At 36.9% G+C, this 13,959-nt stretch overlaps 1 protein-coding gene across 3 annotated transcripts in view; it reads right to left on the bottom strand.

Moving 5' to 3' along the window:
* The window catches only part of UMAD1 (UBAP1-MVB12-associated (UMA) domain containing 1), an 83,193-nt gene that overhangs the window by 45,703 nt on the left and 23,531 nt on the right, over window positions 1–13,959 (bottom strand). The gene's annotated exons all lie outside the window — the stretch shown is intronic.

The raw sequence follows: 13,959 nt of genomic DNA on the forward strand, positions 1-13,959 counted from the left end.
TTATAACTGCTTTCTCTCTTCATCTAACACAATGCTGCTTTGCCTCTCTGTTTATCCAACTTAGATCACTTCCATTATTCCAGTACTGAGGAAAAGGAAGGGAAGAAACATTAATCATATCCTTACTAGCTAACTTTGAACTGATAATCTGAGTTTTTTACAGTTAGTTTGAATAATGATGGCTATGCCTAGGTTATCAAGCCTACAATTACATTGTACATGTTATTTACCACAACATACATACCTAGCTGTGCTCTGTGTATGTGTTTTACATAAAATAGCATCACTCATATACTATTTAAAAAAATTTAAAACTATCAATTATTAAAATGTACAGATTTCTTTGCAAAGAAATATGAAGTCAGTGCCTTTTGGTTTTTTAATTCATGACTTATGATCTATTAATTGTCTCAGTTTTATGATTCTTTGTACAGTATGCTGTAGAGATAGATGATGTTTCTTTGTTAAATGCTTTGCTGTTTCCCATTGTGAGAAATTAATTGACTGTTACTATTCAAGTCCTAACAAACACCATTTCTACTGTCCTTTGCTAATTATGCCATGCCTGCTTTTTACATAGCATTTCACACTACATTTGTTTTTCTACTTTATATTTTAGGCAGCTTATTTGTAAGAATGTGCATTTATGTTCATATTATCTTGACCTAACAGACCAGATCTGATTGCTTTTTAAATGTATGCAAATAATTGGCTTGGAAACAACACACAAATACGAGTGCTGCATTTATTGTGAACGCAAGAAAGGTTAAATTGGGCTGGCACTTTAAATAAGCTTAACTGGCCAGTTTAAGTGCATGTTTTGCTTTGGGCCCAGTAACAATAAAATGCACCTATCTTCGAGATAATAACAATTATGTTTACTTATCTCACTGAAAAACAAGCCTAACCTGCTGGAGAACCCAAATGGTAGATTGTGTTAAATGTAAAATGGTGGTCAAGAAAGAGTGAAGGGGGAAATATCCAAGACAACCTCTTAATAGTCCCACACATGGTCTCAGACAACTACCAGAATAAAATAAATCTCTGTAAGAGTATGGACAAATAACAAGCGACTTCAAAAAATAACTGCAGTGGTGGTTTCTTGTAGTTGTAAAGGTCTAAGAACTCAGGCAGGACAAAGTCTATAAACAAAGGTAATATATCTTACTAGATCAACTACAATAGACAGCAATATTAGGCTTTGGGTCATGGAAGTCCTTTAAGCCTAAAACAAGAAGCAATTAAGCTTTGAAAATGGAATATGAGTGCAAAATGACTGCCTGGAGTTGACTACAGGTTTGCACATAGTTTGTAAGTAGTATCTGTTATTTTCTCTGATGGACATTAAAAATCATGGCCTCAAGAAAGATCTTTGTTTTACAGCAACTCTAAATCCCCGTCCCCTACTAACTTCTCCCTCCCATAAAAATGTAGGTCCCTATCACCTTTCCTCCCACCCCACCAGCTGTTCCTCTCCTTTCAAAAGCATCAACTCTCATTTTCTTCCCAGGATGGTTTAGTTTACCTACATTTTGAGCAACTGTCTCAGATGCTACCTGGCTGAGGAGCAGTAGCAGCAGCTTTCATTTTCATACCTGAAGAAGGGCTGGTGTCTCCAAAAAGCTAGTTTACTTTGTCTAACGATACTCATGATTAATAGGAGAGATCACCTCTGCCTATAAAAATTGTCCTGCCTAAAGGCATTTTACCAAACAAACATACAAAGGGTGTAAAATAAAACCTAAATGAAACAAAAAATAATTCTGCAAGACAAACTCTATACCGGTTACTGAGAGATCAGGTTACCTCAGTTACAACTGTTGAATGTTTCCTTTGAGATGCAGAGGAGAAATACAGAAGCTTTCAATATAATACGTAAGTATGCTCTCATATACTCTGGTTTAGGGAGAGAGAATCTGAACTAAAAATTCAAATACTAATCTGCTTTTGAAACACGAGGCAAATTCAATTACATTTCTGCAATTTTAAGTTCAAAGACATTAGAGCAAAGAATCCATAGCATAAGGCAAAGACCATTTTTAAGCACAGAAAGCAAAGTACAGTCACATCTTAAACATTTCTGTCTTAATATAGCCTGTTGTCATTAACTAGAGCTGTTAATACGATGTGTATGGATAAACAGTTAACACAGTGTAATCAAGCCTTAACTTCTGCATTTCCTGAGCTCAGTTCTCGGTTCCATAACTGACACCATCTGGCCAAAACCTCAAATACAGTCTTGCACATTATAGCAGTAAGGACATCTGACACCATCTGGAGCAGCTCGAGCAGTTCCCATCCCCACAGCTGCTGGTCACCAACCCTGCAGAACAGCCAGCAGAAGAGACCATACTGGTGCTCTTCTTCTCTTTTCAAAGCAAAATATTAGGCCTATTTGCCCCACAAAATACTGTGACTATGACTGGAGAAAAATTAATAACAATTAGTGTAACTAATAGAGTTTCCTGTACTTTAAAAGGTAGTAATGGCCTTAATATAATGTCTGATTAGAAAAAACCTTCACAGGTAACAATTCAGTCCAAAAAGCCAGTATTGTTAGCTCAAGCATGATAGTCTGGGGCATGATAATCCAAAGCCCATGCAATGGACAGGTGTCAAACCTTCTGCTGAGATGATGGTCAGGCTGACAAAATTGGCTTTAAATCTGTGATGTCTGGCAACTCACTGCATCAGTTAATACAGTAACTCTATAATTAAAAAGTCTCTATGTAATGCACAAAAATCTGTAGTCACCACAAGTCTCAACAAGTTGTCCCTACACATGGCACAGGCATCATTTTAGCTACCACCATGAAGATTCACTCCAGATAATTCAATTACCAAATTATTGCTGATGCCAAAATCATTCTGAGCTCCTTTTCTAACTACATCTCACTGACACCCTTTCCACATTAGCTCCTTACTCTGAATAAGCCTTCACCATTTGTATTGCTGATATTTTTCTTTTCCAATGTACCCATGAAGATAACATCAGCAGGTTTCTCTGATGAATTCCCAGATGCCATGAGCCATGTGTGGGAAAAATTACAAAACAAAATTCCTAAGAATTTTCAAGACAATTCCAAAAATTCTGCTCCCTAGAACACACACGCCAGGTTGCCATTTAGCAACAACCACCCTGACTTTATTTTTAAAAAAGAGAAAAACCTCCACAATCTTTCATATTTTTCATGATTTGTGCAACTCTCACCTGCCTTTCAGATGACAAATTCTTGGGACAGAGACACTTTCCATAACACTGCATCATAAAGTTGGCTACTAGACAAAACAAAGTTATTACCAAACAGGAATTACTACTATGCAATGATTTTGTTTAAATCAGAGGTGAAATATAGCTTTTATTACAAAGACTAAAGGGATAGGATGAAAAAGAGAATAAGTGACTGCAGCTGCAATTTTCTGAAAGCTATGGACAACTTTTTTTATTCCATCCCTAAAGTGAAAAATGTCTTGCTTTGGCCTTTAACGTGTCCATATCCAAAGGAGAAATTAAGTCAGTTTATTACTTTGTTTTTCCCTCTAATGAACCGTTTCTTTTCAAGCTATAGTCCCTGTACCAACACAATAAAATCCTTCCCCTCTTCCCCCTCCCCCCAAAAAAGCGCTTTGCTTCAGCAAGGACTTCAGAACTGGAAAATAATCCAATGTCCCTTCCTCTAATGACTAGCCAGCAGGAGTGTTCAAGCACAGTGTAATCACTCCTCCACTACACACAGCACTATTGCATTAAACTATAATTTAGTTGCTCTACTTCTGGGAGTCATTTATTACATTCTGAGTTCTGTGGATAGCGATAGGGCCATAAATAAAGCTATAAAAACCAAACTCTTATCAGCTGGACATCTATTTCTATTACATGAAAGTTTGGTAAATATGAAGATTTATTACTTGTTCTCTACGAGAACATTGTTTATACAGTAAAGTGGAGGTGATTTTTCTTTCATTCTGTAGTTTCCTTCATTTGCTACTTGCACACTGTTTGGAAGTTGAACTGGTTACAGATTTTTAATGTACATGTATTCCTCAAAGTAAGATTTAATTTTTGACAAACTAATATAGTCTTTTAAAGCATGTCTGATCAAGATTGAAATGATGGTGTCAGTATCTGCATGGTTTCTTTAGGTTAGTGAGCAGTGACAACTGATGAGAAATTCTATCTGCCATGCTCTGTGAACAGAGCTTTGTGAATGCTGGAACTTCTTACATGGGACTAGACTGAATCCCAAAGCTTTATATTGGTCAATTAAAACTGTACATTCCATATGTGTCAAACTGATATTAAAAAAAAAAACAAACTCCTTTTTCACTTTTAAGGAATAAATTATTTTTGCTTTGTTTTTAACAGAACTTTTTAGGAAACAGATTTTGAAACAATCTGTCATTTAATAGAAAGTTGCAATCAACTAACTAGACAAATCAAACTTTCTTTTTAAAAACTCCCAAAATATTGATTTTATATTCTTCAAAACATTGTGCAGTCTCCTTCTCTGGAGACATTCAAAACCCGCCTGGACGCGTTCCTGTGTGGTAAGGTCTAGGCAATCCTGCTCCGGCAGGGGGATTGGACTAGATGATCTTTCGAGGTCCCTTCCAATCCCTAACATTCTGTGATTCTGTGATTCTGTGAAAACATCCCTACTATCATTGTAAACAGAGGTATAATACCATGCCTATGAAAAGTGTATGAATACATACATCTTCATTGACATTTAAGAATCTGCTCCATTTGTGTGGTTTTAAGCAAAGCTGCGAAGTACAAATATATGCTTAAAAACTGTTTTGAAGAAACGTTCACAAAGCTGATTCCATGCAGTAAGTTTTATAAGTAGAAAATTAAAATGGTAATGAAATAACTCCAAGAGTACAATAGAGCAGCAACTCTTTTATAGTTGAGATGGGGAGGACCCTCCCACATACATACATACATAAATCTTACATCTGCACTAACTTCTGTTACCTTGAAATATGTTGTACAGCACAGAAGCATGGTGTAGGAAGCAGTTAGTTTTACTAGGGTTTTCCTACATATAGCTCCCTAATTTTGCAAGACTTTCTATGAAGCCGCATGTCCTGGTTTTAAACTGTTAAGTGTAACTGCTTGAAATCTTTACAGTAAACCAGACTCAATTAAAAAAAGAGTTCTGAAGGTTAAAAATGTACTCATCTTTACCCAGTTTGGTGATACGCTATTGCAACAATAAAACAAGAAGGGAAGAAAAAAAAAGATACCGCATGAAAAACACCATTACTTAGTATACACAAATTGACAAAGTGAACCATAAATTAATGACTCGGGACTTTTCAGTTAGTATGATTTTTTATGGAAGAAAAATTTCTGGTTTCATACCAAGAATCTTGCAGCTGCTTAAAATATATTCCTTACTAAGAAACCAAGGTTCATATTTGCCTTAAACTGTGCCAGGACAGAATTTTGCACCTATGGAAAATTCTGACCAAGCCTCCGATGGACTCAAAAACCCCTCAGAGACGTGCATACAGATGTATCATGGCCTCTGCCTCCTCACTGATTTAACCTGGTGGATTTAGCTGAGTAATACAAAACCAAGGAAATTCAGCAAGAGCAGCGAGCCAGACCATTAACAGACCTAATGACTGAATAACTATGTTAGTGGAATCAATACAGTCATGATACACTAACTTAAACTGATTTTTCATTTATGTTAAATATATGTCCATTTAATTCTAAGATACAGTTCTAATTACTTTTTTCTATGTTGAGTTTTAAAAGTGACCAGTTTTCAGAAAAAGAACTACTATTGAAAACAAGCCTCCCTTGCATTGCCTGCACACATTTTCTGATCCACACTCGTGAAAAACAGCAACATTTACTATGAAAATTCAGACAATTATAATAATCATTTTATAAGAAGCACTAGATTTTCCTCATTGCACATTTATTTACAAAAATGTAGTAAGTACCCATATGCTCTATAGGTTTACCTTGAGGGCTGGTTTCACAATCAATTTAACCAACATTAAACACAAGCTGCAGCTGAAATCCCCTCTCTCCACCCGCATCCCCATCCCAGCCAGACTGCATCATCGCCCTCAGGCCAGACTCTCGCCGCTTACCTGACTAGTTGATCAGTTCTCTGATACAACTTCTGTGCAGCCACACCAGCGGTGTTGGCACATGGAATGTATGTGGCTGCCGCTTTTCAGGGGATACACGTATAGGCGTGCAAAAAGCAACCATGGAACCACGGACTAACGAAAACTATCTGCCAGCTTATCCCAAAATAGCATCCAAGATGGCAAATATCGTGGATAATAGTAAATGCTATATACAAATTTATATAAATTGCCATATATGCTATTTGGCAAATGATACATTGATTTTCCTTATATATCCTCTATATCAGCCCTGCAATCCTTTCACAGGAAGTTTAACATTGCATGCACAAAAATATTACTTAAAAAAACCCGCAAGTCTTATGACAGGTCTCTCTCGTGTTTGCTTCATTTGAAATTAATTAGCTGAAGTCTAGATTCTAGATGTCCTCTTCTTGTAAAGTATCAAAAGTGTCCTTAATTGGCATACTTCAATGAAAATTTCTGTTTAGTCTATTACAGAGTCTGTACTGGGTCACTGAAACCATCCATGTTATTGCTGATAGAAGTGTTGAGTCTTTACTGCAAAAAAATGCACTGTAGCTGAGTCCTAATATTTTCAGACAACAGACAGCTACTAAGTTTAATATTATACAGAGATTTAGACTTCAATAAATTGGTAAGACAGAAATCAGAATTTTCAACATTCAGTTAGTTACTTGTTTTCAAGAGTGCACCACATGGATGTACGATTAAAAGCTAAAATAGATCTTAATCATATAGCAGCAGAGTACAATGACTCATTGAATACAAATGTCAACAAGCGATCTCAATAAAGTTCGTTTATTTTTAGTATGTTATTCAGGAGCAGCTGAACACAAAAGTGAAAGAACAAGATCAAAGATGAGGTTCTTTGCTAGCTAAACATGCTTATCACAGGATGTAGTGGAAAACTAATATGGTTTACCATATAAATTTACAATAAAAAAACTCAAAACATAAAACTCACTAATCAGGATAAAACCCAAGAGGGAAACAATTAGTGGTAAGAGCCTGGATTCCCCCATACCTTCCAAGTTCATAAATGTGGTCCTTGAACAAACAGTAAAGTATCAGACAAGATCTTTAGCAAACACAGATTCAACTATTACAGATAAACTGTACAACCATTCACTAGAGCAGATTTGTGCTATTTGTCAAAGAACATATTTCTTGAGCAAACAAAGAAAAAAATTTCAAAGCCAAAAAAGAGTCTTTCAAAATATTCCACATCTGCAATTTTAGTGGCTCTCCTAAAATCAGCAGCTGGGCAGAAACACCATGGCAAAAATCAAATGTAAATACACCTGACAACTATTTACAACATGTTGTATACAACTTTAACTATTTTACCTTTCAAGTTGACTTCTACAGGACTTTCCAGTTAATGGAAAACTTCTCATAAGACTTCTACATCAAGCCCTGACAACCTGGCTAATTTTGCTCTGCTATGTTAAACACAATGGGGGGGGAAAAACCACTGTCCTCCCTCCAACTTGAATTTGGTTTTTTTTGTTAGCTACTAATATGAAACACTTTTAAACCAAGATAAAACAGAAATGACTGTAGTCTTAATGTTAACAGCGTTAAAAATAAATCTTTAAAGAACATAACAGCACCTATGGTAAAATATTCCTAGGTATCCTCCATCAGCTTGTATTTTGAACACCATAGACACATCTGTAAAAACCGAGCACAGTTGTACCCTGATATCCAAATCACACAGCAGGAGAAGCCCAGAGTTTTCAACTTCCCTCAGTCAAGAAAGTTTCCATATCCAGTATATTCAGCTATAAAACCTGTGACTTTTTTTTAAGGCAGTGCTAAACATATCCTTGAGGAGAAGTCAATAATTTATTTTACTGGCAAGTCTGAACATTCTCAAATGCTCTTTTCGATTCTATTCCAGTCAATCTATTTATCTGAAGAGTGGGCCAGAACTGCTGACATCCTTACTATAAAACCAGCAGATTTCAGGTAAGCAAATATGAAGAACAGGAAAAGACACACAGATACACTGATGTGTAAGATACTATAGTGTGTCTGGATAATGTGCAGGATTTGCCATTAAAAACAGAGATCTAAAATGAGGTAGAATCTACATGTAAGTATTTTTTCCATTTCCTCTGTTTACTAATGCATAGGAAAAAAATGATAAATGCTAAAAAACAAATTATTTGTTCTGATCACTTGATCAATGATAAGATGCAACATAAAACAAAAAAAAACTCAAAAAGCACAACTCTGCTTTCAGTTTCTAAAGACGGAACACATAACTGAAGGAAGAAAATTTATCACGACGTATGCTTTTTAAGAATGACAAACTCTTAACATTGTTTGAGTTAAATACGAAGCTCTAAGGAAAGCTCCCAATTCCAATTAAAATGCTTGACTAAAAATAATCACTCCTGGGAAAATGATACCGGTTGACAAGAGATTTAAGTGAACTTAGTATTAAACTAAGAGGTTTGGAACAAGAGTGATGACCAAAAAAGGCATTTAATAGGACTTCGTTTTCTTGAACATGCTCAAAAGATTGCCAGACATATGACCTTTAGTTCAGACATAGCTTCTTTGTGTTACATTTTACTGGACTGACATTGTAAATAAAGTTATAGTTTAAATTCTGTAGCAGCCACTAGCCACAAATTAAGTATTTTTAAGTTCTACTGGTCTCTTGAACCTAAAGAACCACCTCCTCTCAATAGTCTTTTAAACCAATCGGTTTCCAGACAGGAATGAGTAACACACTTGCCCTTGAGACCAAGGACATGCCTATATAGCTATATACTGACAGACAAACTCCTTTGCCAACCCTCCTGCACTGGCAGGAGTGAAGGCAGCTCCAGCCCAGACAATGTAGCTCCATTACCATGTCACTAGTGTCAAGGTAATCAAAACTTTCCTCTCAGCCAGGTCATCAGCTCAGGCACAGTTCAACACTGTTACATTTTAAAAAATACATGAGTCCCATGTCCAGACAACCTGCCAAGTTCAGGCAAAATGAACTGGAATATGTGTGGACTCATCCATCCAGACAAACCCAGACACACTGAAGATATAACTTAAAGTTAAATCAATTACAAAAGCCACAGGCCATCCAGGCAGCAAAGTTTAAGAAAATCCATAGCAGTACCACTACCATTCTCTTTCCTATAAGGTTTTAGTAGGGCAAAGGTATAGCAGCAAAAAGTTAAAAATACAGTGGTGGCCTTTCTCTTCATTCAAGAGTACAAGAAACAACCCACCACTCCACATCTTGATTCTGACACACGGGGTGGCACAAGGTATGGTACTCTCAGAGGCAAAAAGGCTGGCATAGGCAAACCCTCTGCTAGTATGCTCCTCTGCTTGCAAATTTTGGTGTTCATCTCCCCCTGGTGGGCTATGGACAGACAGGGGAAACTTTGCTCCACCTAGAACAGCTCCACCTCGAAATTCCCCCTCTAGAATCAACACAACTCCATTAGTCTTCCAGTTATTAGGAAAACCTCACCTCCAATACACCAACAGGCAAAATCAGCAAGACCATCTAGAGTAAGTGGGCTCTGAGACACCAGTGTGGCCAGCATGTGGCCAAATGGGCAGGTGTAGTGCTCTTGCTCTGGAACTTCACTGTGCTGAACACTTAGAAAAAACAATTATTTAAATACATATACACAGATTTCTTTGCACTTACCTGCTGTGGTACTGGAAAACAGAACTAGAGTTCAGTTTGTACTTGGACAGGATGGAATGGAACAAGGTATGAAAGAATATCTGTAATTATTATAGACATTTCATATGAAATCTGGATCAATAACACACAGACCCAGAATTCCTAACAGACTTCCTTACATTCCTCGAAAGACGTCAAAATACCATACTATTACCATTGTCCAAATGCAACAGAACACTTCATCAACTGAAGTGCATAACGACAGTGAAAAACAAGTCAATCAACCTTTCTTGGCTGATACTAGTGTTAAGCTTTGGTCAGCAGAGCCAACAGAAGCTCTCGCCAGACCTACACTCAACTTCTAGACCTACTCAACACATTCCATCTCATGAATTGTTGCAGCTCACTCACTTTTATAGTGAGCATTTCTTTTGTATTACTTTGCCTCCAAATTCTGTCCAAAGATTTCAGGAAATGGGCAGTTGTTTGGCATTTGCTCTGCCCTTACACAGCTATTCCCAAAAAACTACTTTCAAAGTGCTGGTGGCACACTTGAGAGTAAGTCTCAATTACAGGTACATTTTCAGTTACAGCAGAAATAGCTACATGCTTCCATTCTGCATTTTCTAGGCCCCCAAAATGTAGCAATGTTTACACAATAGAAGCACATATAGCAATGTAGACAATGTAGATGGATGAACTCCTTCAATATCAAACCAGATCTACCAACTATACCGTTTCATTCTCACAAGTCACTATGCTGAACAGATAAACTAAAAGATACGTCTCCTCCCCAGACTGAGTTAGTACAAGCTAAAACTTGCCACTGTAAACTTTCAGGGTGACAACTGCTTTGTTCAGCACTTAGGAATTCTTAAGTACTTATATTTTACTAAAAATAAACTTGAAGGTACTATCTATAGGCAATATTAAACACCTTATCTCAATGTGTCAAGTATACAAAACTGTTTAACTTTCTAAAAACTTCACTTAATCATATCAAAGACTGCAATTCTTAATGAAAGCTAACTTAGTCAACATGGAGGAAGGAGAAAAAAGACGAGTCTGCACATAGAGCAGAAATACAGATGATGACTACTTTTTTTTTGAGACTTACAGATTTTTTTGCAGCCTTATAAAATGTTCCAACTTTACCTGAGCCTGCTGATGATCAGCCATCTTTCGTACTACCACTGGAATGAGTTTTCCAACTTTCTTCAGCTTGAATTCACTGTGGGACACAGCACATGTACTTAATTCATTGTGGAAAAAACTACTTTCACTCCTCTTGTGGAAAAGTTCTGATTTAAAAAACACTATACACTTAAGGTATCAAGGTACTGTAGTAAGCGCCTTAAGCATACCAGTAAAACTACCTAAACTACAGTTGAAAACACTCTGGAATCTACCAGCTTAAACAACAAATTTGCAATGGCTATGCAGATGCATCTGCATACATACCGGCATTATGTCAGTATTTTCTCCAACAATGTCGATTGACTTAGGGATGTACTTTCTTTGGGTGATGCTTGGCTTTAATAGTTACGTGGCTCTGAAGCTATCAAGCAATATCTCTGTAGACTTGACTTCTTCCTTCCACTATGTACCACACTTCATCCACCTATTCTAAATCACCTTCACTGCAATTCCAGGTGGCAACTTGTGTTCTCAGGAACAAAGCAGTGGCATCCTGCTCCCAATTTACGGGACTTCTAAAAACCCAGTATTTTTTTCTTTTTTTTTTTAATGTTTCTCTTGTATACTTGCCATTCCTCCCTTTTAAGGGACTCAATTTGAGATATCAAACCATCAGGGTATCTAGCTACCACAGAGATTTGCAAAAGCAAGTAACTTTCTTCTATGGAAAGATGCATCTGTGAAACATCATTGGCTTATCATACTCATAAGTCAGCTTCTGGCATATGGTTGCTCTCAGACAGGTTGCCTATAGTTGTTTCTACTCAAATGAGTGAGCTCACCAGTGACAGGCTTTGAACTCACCTAGTAAGATGCTTTTAGGGACAGCAAAGTTCATAGCTTTATTTCTGCAGAGACCTACCCCGATCAATCTACATTCCAGCACATTTATTTCATTGCATACTCCCTTGTTCCGTTGTTTTTGGTGTCTTGCACACATTCTCATCTACTTTGGGTATTGCAGCAAGTTTCATAACAGGAAGGCACGCCCCTTAACATCCAGCTTCTATATGGGTAGATGCCTTGTCATCTTCCCCTGGCATGGGCACAAATGATGGAAAACTTACTTGCCACGTGGAACAGTGAGAATCAAGTCCCTGGGAACATTCAGTGCTAATGTTTTTCTCAATTAAAATGACCTTTTTGCAGCTCTCCTGAAAGTTACTTTCTTAGTAAGGTAAGTCAAGTATAGACCTGGCTACCTTTTATTTAAAACAAAAAATACACACACAAAACTCAACAAACTAAGTTTGGGGTAAAACCCACCAGAGTTTAGGCATTTATGTGAAATAATTCCAAACAAAGGATAAAAATAGTATCAACCAAAAGAACAAAACAGAAGAATTAGTATCAATCCAGTATCACAATAGGTCAGTTGTGTTTGTGGAACAAACTAAGCTACAGCTACTTGAGTTTTTGTAAATGTAAAACTAATCTACCAAGTCTTGTATACATAAGCAATACTTTTATACCAATAAAAGAATACATCGCTGAACCGCGCAATTTTGAAAGCAAAAAATAACAGCGAGTCGGCATGAAAATCTAGGACTTTTCCCGCTTTTAATAGTTTTATGTAACTGTTACAACAAAGGAAAAGATAAAAATCTTTGAAAGGTTGAAACATATTTCTAAAGGTTGAAAAATATTTCCAAAAGAAAAAGGTAGTTTAGAATAACAATGCATACCCTTTCACAGGTAAGAGGTACAAAAAAAGTCAGTGTTTTCAAAGCTTTAAGCAGTACACAGCTAAAATTTCTTTTTAAAAAAAAAAGACTTTTGCAGTTGGATGGCCTGTGTGTTTTCCTCTGTTATTCATTAGTAACTTTTGTGATCATTGGCCTGTGTCAATTAAGCTTCAACCAAGTCCCTAAAACAGAGCTGCTACACCAGATCAGCGCAAGCAAGAGTGATACAGCTGCGAGCAGCCTCTCGAGCCAGTTGTTACCCACCAGCAGCCCAAAGCCAAGCGCTCCATAGGGTGGCTATCGTCCTGTGTGCTGGCTACGTTACTTTGGACCAGCACGCCAGCTAGCTTCGGAAGTGTCATTGCTTGCCAAGCCATTAAAGAACAGACTGGTGGGAGAAGGGATGGGACTGAAGTAGGGTAAGGGAGGAGGGCTAAGGCTAGTGAGCAGTAAAGCCATAAGAGAGCAGGCTGTATGGGGTATGCTCGTAATGGAACGATGAGTTCTTTTGAAAGGTGCTTTTCCTTTCAGATGCGTTATGTATTGCGTATTACTGCAGCCCACACTTACCTGACTCACAAACTGCATGATTTTCATACCTAGTTAGAAGCGGGCAAGTGACGCTACTTTAGCAAATGATGATACACTTCGAAAGCATAACTATCCTTTTTAAAATTTCAACTTCTTTACCTAGAAATGAATATTAAGTTAGAAATACTGTAAAATAATTTTTATCTAATTAGCTTCCACTCGAAGGGAAAAAAAAAGGAGGACGGAAATCTATATTTTTTCCTATTAAAGCAGAAATATACTACTTCGTTCCCAAAAAAACTTTTTATGGTTTTAGCACAAGAATATATTGCATTCTTGCTTTCATCACTATTATCCGCAATAATTAAATTCTTTACCTCCCTATAAAACAATGAGCAGAACATGCCCAAACTTTTTGGATAAGATGGGCTCGATTTTATTGTTATTTTTCTCAAGTACAGGCACCACTCTGTGTCATAACTTTGAATTTTTAAAATAAAAATATAACACACAACTTTGATTACATCATACAGATCTTTAAAGAGTCGGTAAGGCATATGACAAAAATAAATGTGGGGAGGAAATGAAGATATTTTCTAGAACTATATATAGTAATCCAGTCATGCTGAACTGATTGTATTTCCTCCTATATTGAAAATGCACAGGCAACTGCATACAAAATAGATGTCATCAACTTTCAACTTACATCCAATGCAAAAAATAACAGGTAAACATACTCGTATGTAAACTTTCAGT

This window comes from Nyctibius grandis, chromosome 7 (genome assembly GCF_013368605.1).
Source record: "Nyctibius grandis isolate bNycGra1 chromosome 7, bNycGra1.pri, whole genome shotgun sequence".
NCBI classification, from domain to species: domain Eukaryota; kingdom Metazoa; phylum Chordata; class Aves; order Nyctibiiformes; family Nyctibiidae; genus Nyctibius; species Nyctibius grandis.